The sequence below is a fragment of the Agelaius phoeniceus genome, chromosome 2, assembly GCF_051311805.1.
Source record: "Agelaius phoeniceus isolate bAgePho1 chromosome 2, bAgePho1.hap1, whole genome shotgun sequence".
In the NCBI taxonomy this organism is placed as follows: Eukaryota; Metazoa; Chordata; class Aves; order Passeriformes; family Icteridae; genus Agelaius; species Agelaius phoeniceus.
Window position 1 is genome coordinate 45,315,816 of NC_135266.1, and position 13,945 is coordinate 45,329,760.

The window sequence follows — 13,945 nt, forward strand, 5'->3', positions numbered from 1 at the left end:
GAGAAGACCAAGAACTTATTGAGAAATCCAAGTGTTTTCCTGGCACCCAGACAGCTGATGGATGCACAGTTCAAAGTGAAGTTTTTTTGAAAGACTTAATGTGTATATCACATCCCCAGTACCAGCTGTTTCACTCTGCAAGCCCAGTCCTATTTATCTGCATCACTTGCTACTGTGGACATATGGACTATGTACAGTTACTGTGTGCCCAAACTGAACTGGATTCCCTGAATATGTCAGGGAATCCAGTTCAGTTTGGGCACACAGTAACTGTACATGTGCAACACAGATGGCAAATGAATATGAACAAATTACTCCACATTGTTAAACATGTCAGACTTATTATGGATACCTACAGCATGTTCAATAGGGCTGATGTCTCCATGCCTAATGGATTCCTCTATGGGTATTGGACAACTGTCCACACAGACACAGCCTTTACTCCAGCTGGGATGGGTGGACTTCTAGTTAAGCAGTCAAAGCTTTTAGCTTTTAGCAAGAGATTTTCTTATCAGAGAAATGGAAATGTGTAAATAAAACTCTGTAAAAATTGTTGTAGAGGCTTAGTCCCAGCTGGCAACTAAGCACCATGCAGTCAATTGCTCACTTTCCTCCACAGTGGAATGGGGGAGAGAATCAGGAGAGTAAAAGATAAAAAAACTCCTGGGTTGAGCTAAAGACAGTGTAATAGGTAAATCAAGAGCAAAAGCCATGGACACAAGCAAAAAAACAAGGAATTAATTCACTACTTCCCACTGGCAGGCAGATGTTCATCCACCTCCAGGAATCCAGGGGTCCATCACATTTAATAACGACTAGGGAAGAAAAATGCCATTGCTCTAAATCCCCTCTTCCTTCTTCTTCCCCCAGCTGTATATGCAGAGTATGATGTCATATGGCATGGGCTATCCCTTTGGTCAGTTGGGGTCAGCTGTCCTGGCTATGCCCCCTCTCAAATTCTTATGCATTCCCAGCCTCCTGGGTGGTGGGGTGGTATGAGAGGCAGAAAAATCCTTGATTCTCTGTAATTACTGCTCAGCAGCAACCAGAACATTCCTCTATGATCAACACTGTTTTCAACACATATCCAAAACATAGCTCCAGAACAGCTACTATGAAGACAATTAACTATTCCAGCTCAAATCTAGCCCAACCATTCATGGAAAACTATGATACAGCCTTAAACAGAAGTCATGAAATAATGTGCCTGTTTGCTTCAGGTATTTTGTCTTTCCTGCACATGAGAATACAAAATAAATCTCCTAATAATGTTAATGACACGATCTTCCTAGAAGCCTCTGCATACTCTAAATCATCACCATTAAGTCTAACACTAATGTAATATTTAACTGGGTGTCTTATCAGCAGTGATGTATCAATACACAAAAAACCCAAATGTAGTCAGAAATAGTTTTTCACACTGAGCCTTATTTCTGAAAACTTTCACAGGTAATTACACTGACTCATTCACTGCCCTTTATCAAAAAATTTTGGACTTATGTCTACTGAATGTGAATTTTTACATAAAAGAACATAATGCCATTTTTTAACCTTTTAAGTTAATATATCCTTTAATAGATTAAGTAGCTAAAATCAGAATATTTGAAAAAAATGTTAAAAAAAACAACAACTTTGCTTTCTTCTGTTACTATAATCAAAGTCAATAATTGATTTAGGTAAAAGTATTTCAATTATTCTGGAATTCATAGGCATAAGAAATCACATAAAACCAGTTAATTGAGATTAGGGAGAAGTTCTTAGCTCATTAAAGATGTAATTTAATTACTGGGACACATTTTCTACATAAATCACAAAGATAGTTTTTCTTCCTCTCTCAGACTGTATTTTCTCTTTGGAGTAGATTTTTAACTATGACCTGTCAGCCTTAACAGTCTAGGACTGAAAAGGCAGGAAATTTGTAAATATAAATTTGGTAATATATGTTAGTATCTTCAACTGCACCTCAGTTTGGAAGTTCAGTTCACAAATAATTACCTGACATTTCATTCTCTAACTTGCTTTGACTTTCTTAGGCAAATTATAACATAACCTCATAAATACATAGGTTTTTTCTTAAATGAGAATATTATTCCTACATGGAAGGAAAGCATAAGAGTTTCAGTTCTACAGACATGAAGTGTGAATCTGAAGACCACCAATTTATTGCTGACTTGTTTTTTGTTTGTCTTTTTTGTTTGGTTTCCACCACCCCACCTTCCATAGTGCAGATAGACTCGAACAGCTGGTAAAAGACACACAATAGAGATTTAAATTTATTTCATGATGGTTTTACAGAGAGATCATAAAAGGGTAATCAAAGTCTTATAAAAGACCAAATAAAGATATTCTCAGTTAAGGAGGAGAGAGAGTAACAGAAATAGAATGAGCCAGCATTATGAAGTCTGTATATAACTAGCAGGTTCTCTCTCATTCCTACTCAACTCATACCATCAGAGTAAGAAACTTGCAAATACTTATGACGGAGGACTTGTTGCAGCTGGGATCTGAGAAGGTTTTTCAAGAAAAATCCTTTTGTATGCTATAGAAAGCGAGGGGGAAAACACCCTCAAACTGAATATGTTTTTACTGAGTCTTCCCCTATGAAAAAGTCACTCACATTTCACTTGGATTTTGGGGGCTTCCACCAACCAAAGCACTATAATTGGTGTGAAAAGGACAATAATAGGTTTGCCAGGGTGACTTTTTCCTGTTCTTTCCGCGGCCCTTATGACGAAGTCATTATCACTCTGAATCCTGTTTAACACTTCACAGTTTAAAATCCTTTTAAAAGAAACTGTCTTTTTGTACATAGCCCTGTAAATTGATGGCCTATTTCATACAACTTGTTTTTCTGTGAATAATCAAATAGATTAAAAGTCATAGACTAGAAATATAAAATCATTAATTTGGAAAACATCTCCAAGATCATCAAAGGCAATCTTTGACCAAATGCCACCCTATCCACTAAAACATAACCAGGAATAAACTAGTTAAAATATAAATATAACCAACAGTGATAAGAAAAAGAAAATGGTATTCCAATCTATAAATAAAACATCCAAGACTTTTAACTAGAAATTATTTAGACATTACTTAAATACTTCTAAAAGTATTTAATATTTGCTATGTGAAGTGGAAGTGAATTTTAAAAGTTATGTTCTTTCTTTATTTATCATTTTATCTAGCTTGACAAAAGGAAAGTTAACTGTTAATTTAAAGCCATAATACAATTATGCTATAGGAAATATTTCTGATTTGCAACTATCTGTTAACATAATGAGGTTGTTCTAGCAATGGCCAAAAAGGCAAAACAGAACAGAAAAACTTGGATATTTTACCTGTTTATTATAATGGTAATGTTCCATCCTAGTAAAACCCATCTCCTCAACTTTCTCTGTTAACAGTTTCAGAAAACCAAAACCAAACAAAAACTAAAAACGAAACACAAACCAAATGGACAAAACTACAACTACAACAAAACACAAACAAAAACCCCCAAAGCTCTTCATGATCAAAGTTGAGAACTCAGCTTAGTTATTCTATGAATATTTGACCTTTTATTAAGGCTTGATTTAAAAATGGGGGAGGATGAAGAATTAATTATGAATTACAGACTGAATGCAGTGGGAAGTCAACCTTTGCATTAATGGTGTTTTTTCTACAATCCAGTCTGGTTTGGTATCTAACTAGGATTTAAAATTAATCTGAGAGGCTATCAGCAGACAGAGGATCTCCCAAAAATGCTATGAGACTGAAAATAAATACAGAACAGGTACATTACAGAAAAAAAACCTACTAGAATCTTCAGCAGATTTGAGATCCTAAGAAATAGTACATTATTCTTCTTGCACATCAGTTATGCACATTCTTAGAAACCTCGTTTACCAGTGTTCCATATGTTTAACTACAAGCATCAGACATCCCAATAATGGACCTTTGTACTTTACAAAAAGCATAATGTACTATTTGGCATACAAATATCAATCTTATGAAGATGAAATCTTCATGTGAAGATGAACTATTGCTTGTTATTGAAAGCAGATGAAGACTAAAAACACTTTCCAGTTGTTCATAATATCAAGACCTTATACTTTGAAGTACTTTCAGGATATAGAAAAAAGATAATCTGAAAAGTAAATGTCTTGAGTCTTCTAGTTTGTGTGAGGAGTGCACTTATATCTGCTATTTTTAATAGCAACTGCTATTATCAATCTAAAACTGCTAAATTAATTTGTTAGCAAATGGATTATTTAATAGCTATTTTCATAGTGTCAGAGCACTATCGTCAGTCAATAATGAATTTCTGCCTGAAAACTCAGGATAAAAGCAAAACCAGTATGTGTGAGTTGACATCTTAAGTACCTAATGTTAATTGTTGTTTAAAAATAATACCATTATCAGCAGCTCACAAAAGCAAAGTAATAGTCGCCTTTAATAACACATGGGCATTTAGAACAGTGGATGTTTTACTGCCTCTGTAGTTATATAACAAATGCCATTTGTAATTCACTCTAAAATTAAGCAAGGTTTCTTCTGGTCTTCTTGGAACTGCTGGATAGCATGTTTGTATATATGTGTTGGGAAAGAAAGGTATTAAGCACACTGACTATATTAAAGTATGCTGGCTACATCATGAGCTTAACACATATCTTTTATGTCATCCAAATTTTTATTCATGGTCTAGTTACATATTGAATTACGAAGCAAAGCAAAAACACATGTTTAATATGTAAAAAACAAAAATCCTCAAATTATAGATCATGATCAAAAAATGTCCCATGCTGGGGAAGCAGTATTCCTCTGGCTACCTGTACTTTCATAGATAAATCTGCTAGGAGAAAGTTTCTCTCCGCACTTAGTAAACAGAAAAAAGTAAGTACTTTTAATAAGAAAATCTGTTGAATTTCTTATTTGAAATAGATCATATTCATTGTTGCCTTGAAGGAACTATTTCTTTTCTTTATGCAAAATACAATCTACTTGTAATTGAAGCAATTTCTTCCCTAAAAATTATTTTTAATTGTAAGGTAAAGCCATTTGTGTTTTATACCCAAAGATATTGTTTATCATGTTGCTTATTATACTTTCAAGAAAGTCCATGGTGGTATGCTCTTGTCTAATTTATCAGAAGCTGAATAGAATAAACTAAACAGAAATAAGGCTAAGATCTGTTTCAATATAGTTGTGCGGTTTTATTGTTTGGGGCTTTTTTCATTTCAATTTAGAGTAACATATTTTCTAACCTAAGCTCTTAACTTTCTGTAGGGGAGACAGCTAATTTTATTCTAAAGTAAAAAAGATAAAAATAATTAAATAAACTACATGAATGATGCTTCTCCTCTAGTAGAGAAAGACTAAGAAAGTAGCTGACACTGGACACTTGCATTTTAAGGCAGCTAAAATGAGGTAAGTTGAATCTGTTCTGGTAAGGGCTAAATCCACAGAATTAAGTCAGTGCCATTCTATGTATGAAGATGAAAGTTTGGAAAGTACTGGAGTACTCTCTCAAATCTTTGTAATATGTAGTACTTAAGTGAATGATTTTTTAATTAAAAATATCTATTAAATATACGTATATATGTGTATATTATACATACATATACATACATACACATTTATACAAATAAGTGTATATGTTTATTTTATCTCTATATATTTTTACATACACATATATATGTGTAACTAATATACACACACAGAAACACACACAGAGATATACATAAATTCATATATATATATACATATACATACACACAAAATTCCCAAGAAATAGTAATAGTTTCTCATCCAATGCCTGGACTTTTATTGAACTCTTTTCTGATTTGAGAAGTTTTCTCAAATTTATCAAGCAAGATAATTCATGAATGATGTTCCTCAAATAATTAATGCTCCAGATGCTGGAGGAATATGTATGACATTTTCTGTCCCAGCTCTATGGAAAAATAAGACCTGTTTTCTGAATTTCATCAGAATATTTTCAACACGGGACCCCAGAGAATAGGAAATGTTCTTGTACAATGGAGGATAGGCTTCATTGAAGCACAGAGTAGCTTTTCTCCTTAGGATAGCTTTCCCTGGAGACATAGCCCTAGAGTGTCTAGAATTTTCTTAAACCCTATCCTTACATTTCTCTAACTCTCACAAAAGCAGAAGAAATATAATTTGTAAAATTCTAATATAGCACTGATTTGTTTATTGAACTGGTTTGTTTAATGAGATGGGATAGGTCAAGATTGTTAGCTTCAATTGTTATATAAAATAAAATTGACATAGACATATGCTTTATCTCATTTTTTTGTTTCTACTTCTTTTTTATTGTAAAAACTTTAATATTTGACTGGATAGGAATATTCTGCAAAACCTCAGCAATTTGGTTGCAGTAATAAAAGACTTTTACCTAATTTCTTCTGATTGGTAATGTAGAATTAGTTTTCCTTATTCTTAAATATAGTTGCAAAACCAAAAAGTTGCAATATTCATATGAAAACTAGACATATATTAAATGAATCTGTTACATCAAGGAGTCATTCAGCTATTTTTTCGAGGCTTTTCTCCTGGAATGGAGCACATAAGCGACAGAAAGTTCCCTAAATCAGCCAAAGGACTGCACTAGAGTCTGGAACATCATCTTCTGTATAGTTTGAGTCTCAAGACTGAATTAGTCTATGAAGAGGAGAGGTCTTCAATCAGTCCTTCAGCCTGAAGTGTGTGTAGTATTGTGATTTTGACATTTCAGACAAGCTCATTTAAACAAAGAAAAGCAAAACTTTTGCCTTATTGTGCCTTGTAATTGTTCACTACTAGGCAATTCCACATATAACTACCAAGCAGAAAAATAATTTTGTGTTATTAGAAAGTGCTCTTGACAGAATAAGAATCTCAGTGTGGCTTGGAGAGCTGAATAACTATGTTTTTAAAGGGAATTTTACTGTAAATTTTGGCCTTTAGCTATTCTGATGACAGCTTTATAGAACTGGACAGTTCTTTCTCAAAGATATTTTCCCTCAAATAACAGATAAATTATGTAATCTATCCTGTAATTATCTTCTTTTCAAATTCCAGATATGTTGCTCCTGTTTATACATAAGCTACAAAGACAAACTTCATACTCAAATACTTGACAAACATTTGTATCACAATTGCATGAAAGAAGTAGTTGAAAACTTTGATCTTCATTGAATTGATAAAAACCACTGTAACCAATAGTTCCTAAAATGCCAGAAATTTCAGCATCCTAAATAACATAATAATTACAGTAACAGATATACCTATAAGTGAACCAGTCCTAGTCTAAGTCATAATAAATGGTATTGGTTGAACTCTTCTAGTTCTTCCAGGTGTTGCATAGGGAATTAAAGACTCAGAATTGCTGTTTGCACAAAAGAAACCAAGTGAAACCAAGCTCTTTTATACCTGTGCAGCAAAGCACAGCACAGCTTATTTTCTGTTTAGTTAATCAACTTATTCATAGCCCTAAGCATCTTCTAAATGTCAATACATAGCATAAATTTTAATATTTAGCAAAATAATATTTCAGTGATCTCACTGAATCATAGAAGTGTTATGAATCTTTTATAAAAGGTAATACCTCCCCTCCCATTCCCTCCACCCACGCTTCTCAGTCCTTTCAAACTTTTTAATTTGTGCAGGTTTGGCATGGAAGGGAATGGATTATTTCTATCTTCTGTTAAGTGAAGTTTCAAATCCCAGCCAGATTGATGTTTAATGGTGAGGGAATGCTGAATAGTTGAGAACTATGGAATGAGCTTCCTTAGCAATTAGGCATTTTCTGTTCCACTCTGGGTGCTGTTAGGTTCATCTTAGCTGTTTGTGAAAAGGCATAACAGTAAGCACCTCATAAACAGTTGCAACACACTCTTTATTCTCAGTAATACAAAATAGAAGCCATGTAACCTGTATGAGACATCACTTAACCACTTCCTGAAAGACACCTGGAAGCCCACAGTTAAGACACTTCAGAACTCTGGTATCATTGAAAAGTCTTGACGCTATTCAATCTCTCCTTCCGCTGCTTGACTCCAAGAAAAAGCTAGTGTTGTGGCACATATTGAAATTTAGCAAATCTAAGACCTGAATAAATAAAAACTGGGCAATAAAAATCAAATTTCATTGTGCATACTGAAGAAAATCTAGGATGATAATGTATTTTCTGATCTCACTATGAAATCTACAGAAAAGAGCAAAATTACCTCTAACCAGGACAGTACTGTACTCAAAATATGGCCAATTATACAGGTAATAATCTCAAAATTATAAAGGATATAATTTTTTTCTGATTATTTTTTTAACTGGAATTACATTGTTATGATGAATTCTAATTAATACATTTTATACTTCCAGCAACACACTACATAAGACACATCCACCATTCACACATTTCAGGCACCTTAGATAAGGGCATATGCCAGTCACCACCACAACCACCATCCTGTACTATCCCTCTGTTCCCCAGGAAATTTCCCCCTGCCTTAGTCATGTAAATACTTTTGATTTATTTTTAGTTCATCTAGTGAGTTACCTGCTTGTTTTTGTTTTTTTTTAATGTGTCTTCTTTGATGCCTCATTAATCACCATCCATTTTATTTTTTACTTATTAGAAAATATTCTTGTAATGAAAAAATGACACAAAACCCCCAGTTGTTTATGAGTTTAGGTAGCTGTCACAACCATGAGACTATTGTATGTAGGCCTAGGGAATAATTGAGTGACCTATCCTCCAGAGCACAAGATTAATCTCATCTTGACTCCTCATTATTTAAAATTTATCTATATTTTCAGCATAGATGTTTTGTGAAATTCCTAGTCTGCATGGATTTTTAATCTCCCACAGTCTCCCACAGCATTGCAGATACTATTCACTCTAAAATATAGTTAATCTTGTTTATAGTCTGTGTCCTCCTTATAGTCTGTGTCCTTCCCTTCCTTCTCATCTCCTGTTTTTCATTGAGCGAGTTTTAAAGTATTCTCATGTTTTCACTGAAGGACTGTGCTGCTTTTGGTTGGGATAGAGTTAATTTTCTCTATAGTAGCTGGTATAGGGCTATGTTTTGGACTTTTGCTGTGTTGATAATATAGATATATTTTTGTCATTTCTGAGCAGTGCTCTCACAGAGCCAAGGTCTCTCCTGCTTCTTATCCCAACCCACCAACAAGGAGGCTGAGAGAGCACAAGAAGCTGGGAGGGGATACAGCTGGGACAGCTGATCCCAGCTGACCAAAGGGACATTCCACATGTCATCATGATCTGCATAGAAAGCTGGGTGAAGAAGGAAGGGAAGGACATTCAAATGATGCCATTTGCGTTCTCAAATAACCATTACATGTGATGGAGCCCTGCTTTCCTGGAGATGACTGAACACCTTCCTGCCCATGTTCAGTGAATGAATTCCCTGTTTTGCTTTGCTTGAATGTACAGCTTTTGATTTACCTATTAATCTCAACCTATTAATCTAAACCCATGAGTTTTCTCACTTTTCCCATTCTCTCCCCCACTCTAGTGTCAGAGAAATGAGTGATGATGGTGCTTTGTTGCCAGTGGACATTAAACCATGACATTTGCCACTATGATAAAGTATTAAATAATAAGGATTTTTTTTTTTCTTATACAACATTAAACTGTAAGAAATTCTTTATCTTCACAGGCAGCAGAGTTAAAACTGGAGTATATTACCACTCATGTCTGTGTCAGAGATATTGCTATAACAACTCTCAGAAGTTTTAATGCCTGCCTGAAATCATAAAGCCTTTCTCTAAGGTTATCATTTGGTTATCTCTAATAACCAAATGAAGAAAGGGATAGTAATGTTCTCACAGTGCCTTGAAAACAGTAAAAGGAAGCCATGTATAACTTAAAATGTAGTTTATACCTGGGAAATTAGAGTAATTTTGCATTTTCATTGAATCTTACACATTTTAAGAACTTCTCAAAAAAACTTACAGGCATTTCTTTTCTTAGTGCGGAAACTCCATCCTGTTGAGAAAGGAAACAAATAATGTTTCTTACTAATGAATGCATATTTATCAGTATAGACATCAGTAAAGATGTCTATATATATCAGTAAAGACAAAATTAACATAATATTTTTAGAGAAGGGTTTGAGATACTAAGTACTATATGAGACTAAAGCATTAATTGTGTGTCATGCAGTAAACAGATTTTCATAATAATTGCTCAAACCCCTTCTAGCACTCTATTTGGTGAAAAACAGTATTATCTTAATAGAGAAATGGTGCACTGTTGAATTTATCAACAACCCTGAAAACAAAGGAGGACTTCATTGTGTGGATCATCCTTCCACTAAACCTTTAAACTGTTATAGATTCCTCTGTAAGACTTCATAACTGCAAGGTTAAAAGTAGGTTTTCATTTCAAAAACTGTAACTTAAAAACAAAATAATTTAATTTAAGAAGTGAGAAACACTGTTTTAATCCTAAATGATATGCATACATTTCAGAAAAGTTATAGAAAGTGAGAACCTTTGAGTTTCTTTTCTATTATCAACCTTTCTCATCAGACCAAATTTTTGAACATTTCTTCTAATGAGTATACTTCATAAATATATTGCTTCTGAAGAATTTAATTTGTTGCCTGAAATATTAATCGGACATTGATAGTCTGATAGGGCTACATTGATGATTAGTGGATAGGTCACTCCAATATGAGGAAAAAATGAGATCTGAGTCTTTTTACCTTGGAAAAGAGAAGGACCATGGGAAATCTCATCAATTTACTAATTACCTGAAGGAGGGTGCAAAGCCAATAGAGCCAGTCTGTTTTCAGAGGTGTTTCCTCTGAACATCAAGGTACTTTACTGTAAGGGTGATGAAGCACTAGGAGAGGTTGCCCAGAGATGTAGTGGAGTGTCCCTCCTTGGAGATACTCAAAAGCCATCTGGATACAGTCCAGGACACCCTAATACAGTCCAGGGCATCCAGATGTAGGTGGTTCTGTTTGAGCAGGGGCACTTGGACTAGATCTGCTCCAAAGGTCCCTTACAATTTCAACCACTCTCTGAGTCTGTAATTCTTTGATTCTATTACTGTCTGATTCTGTGATGCTAGGAACAGAAGTGGGTTCTTTCCATAGATAGGAAGTACTCCTGGAGTAAGATGAGTTTTAAACTTAATGTGGTCTAAACTTAACATAATCAATTTGTCTTTTTATTATTTCCAGAACCTGAGTGAGCAGATGAGGCTATATGATGGTTACATAACAGAACAGAATATGAGCGCACATTATTCCCCACAAGAATCTACTTAGCCCTGAAAGAAACATTCATGTATGGACAATAGAACACTCAAATATGGATTACTACAATCCAGCAAGTTTCTTAGATGCCTGCCTAACTGGGAGAATTGCACATAGACCTCCCTATGGAGAAAAAAAGTCCTACCATTTAGAAAAAGTCTGAAGGATTAGAAGGAACTGCCTCTCCTAACAGCAGAAGATACCAATAGTGTTGCCAGGTGCTATTGAGATCAGAATCAACACCCCATATTTCTTTTTCCTTTTCTAAGATTATGCTATTCACTGTTGCAGCAGAAAAATTTGCCCATTTTAACTTTGACTACCTGATTAAAACTTTACTGAAACATTATTATCATCTTCATAAATTTCAGAGATATTGCTTATGTCATAGAACTAAACACAGCCTCATCCTCATCCTCCGCTGCCCTCTCAGTCTCTTATGCAACAGCTTTTGCTATAAGAAAGTTAATTTTAATGCCATCTCTGCTGGAACCATCTCCCTGCTGCTATGCTATAGCTTTAATTTAACATCCTCTTTAAATCAGTGGAGTGCTGGGGTATAAGAGGGAAATCTGGTAGCACAAATTGCGTTCATCCTGTTCAAGAGATCGGCTCTTTCATCTGAGTTAACCAGGCTTAATTCAACATCGCTCTGTTAAAGTCCCCTGCTGTCTGTGAGTGTGTATAGTGTGCTGGGGAAGCTTTTCAACTTTACACGGCTGGTATTTCAAAATAGATTTTTCACCCTCTAGCATCTAAATGCAGCAGCAGTGTCTGACCATTAAAATATAAATGATGAAAAGTGACAGTATTTAAAACATCTGTAGCTCAATCCTGATGTGACCCAAATGGTGCTAGTGACCTACAGCAATCTCAGATGTCTGCTGGCGTTGAAGAGGTTCACAGTACTTTTTCCAATCCCACAGTATGAAGCCTTTCAAAGACAGACATAAATGTATTCTTTATTTAAACCAGCACCTCAAAGGTGCAGAACAGTATTCTTTCTCATTTTTTTGTCTGAAATATATTAAAGCAAAAACAGGTTTTTGGAAAACCAAACTTCGATTTACAAACTTACAAGAAGAAGCTGATACAACTAATGCTCCAGTAAGTTTTTAAAAATAATTTAGTGGCTATTGAAACACTGGTCTCTAAATAAATTTTTTTAAACAGAGAGAAGAATGAATAAATGTGTGTCTGGGGAAATATAGAAGAATATATTGATATGGATCTAGGCTGTAAAATAAACATAATTCCTCTATAGTACTTCAAGAGCCTAGCTTGCTTTCTGAAATGATAGATTTAGTTATTATTTGTCATATTAACTCAGGAAAAAACCCAACAAAATCAAATTTCTAATGGATGATATTGAGTTTCTCTTGAAAAATAGGTAGTCAAGGGCAGAAAAAAGTTCAGCTGCACCACCTTTGACTCTTAGTGTGCTAATTAAACAACTACATCATGCATAAAAGTCTGTAAGCAGGCCTAATAAAATACTTTTATTCTTAACATTTAGTTTATCTTTCATACCAGAACAATCTCTAACTCAACCAGTTTTCCAGTTATTTACTAATTTTTTGATATAATTTTTTGCTATTCATGATGACAAAAATTCACAAACGCAAAAGAAAACCCTAACAACTTTTCAAGACTAGTGACATTATTTCCCGCCATGGTATTGCAACTTTTACTTGCAATACACTGTATTTAAAATAATTATTTTTTTATTATTCTTTCAGATCTCACTGGCTTTTAAAGTACTATCCTTAGAAGAACTAGTACTTCAGATAATTGGTAAAAAGTTTTTTTATTCTTGTAAAACAAAGGACTACATTGCTTCTATGGTTGTTATAAATTTAACTGATGTCTGAAAAACTGTTTGCTCAAAGGCAATGTGCTTATGTTATTTTTGGACAGAGATTCTGGCTGGGGAATGGACCCAAAGCTAAAGTATCTCTTTGATGCTCACAGGATTTGTGCTGGGGAAAGTGTATACAGAGATTCAGCTTATGGCACATATTTGTAGACTCCTTGCAGAACCTTTTACAGTGGTAGGACTGTTAAATGTGTTTCTAAGTAACAATTAAAAAAGAGAAAATTTCACACAAGTGTATTTAATTACCCTCAAATATTACCATAAAATTCCTCAACAGTTCTCATTATCTTCTCATTTTAATTAGATTAACAAAAATAATGTTGTCCTGTTTTAAAAAAAAATGTTTGTCTAAGGTTTCTGGCTTTGATGCAGACATAAATGTCTGTCTGAAACTTTTTTATTACTTCATTTTAAACTTTGTTCCTGGGGTGATAAAGATATAGGCAAAATGCAATGTTCTATTATGTTAGCTGTTTGACCACTCCTAAACACGTGCTGGTTTTAATAATTTACTTCACATGAGAAATTAAAATCCTAGGATTCTGTGCCTGTTTAGGACATTAGGTACAGATCCAAATTCCCTCATGTGAGACACTGGAGATATTGATATCTCAAGACATTTTGGGGTGTATGTGTGTGGTGCAAGAGTCAGGTTGGGCCTTGGGTGAGGAAGTGCCCTGCTCCACACCCCCCATCCCTAGAGCCTGTATCCCAGCCTGGGAGTGGCTGCCAATTCCTGTCACACCAGAGGCAATGCTCCACACCTGCCCCAGGAGGGCCTAACCCAGCTCCAGAGTAG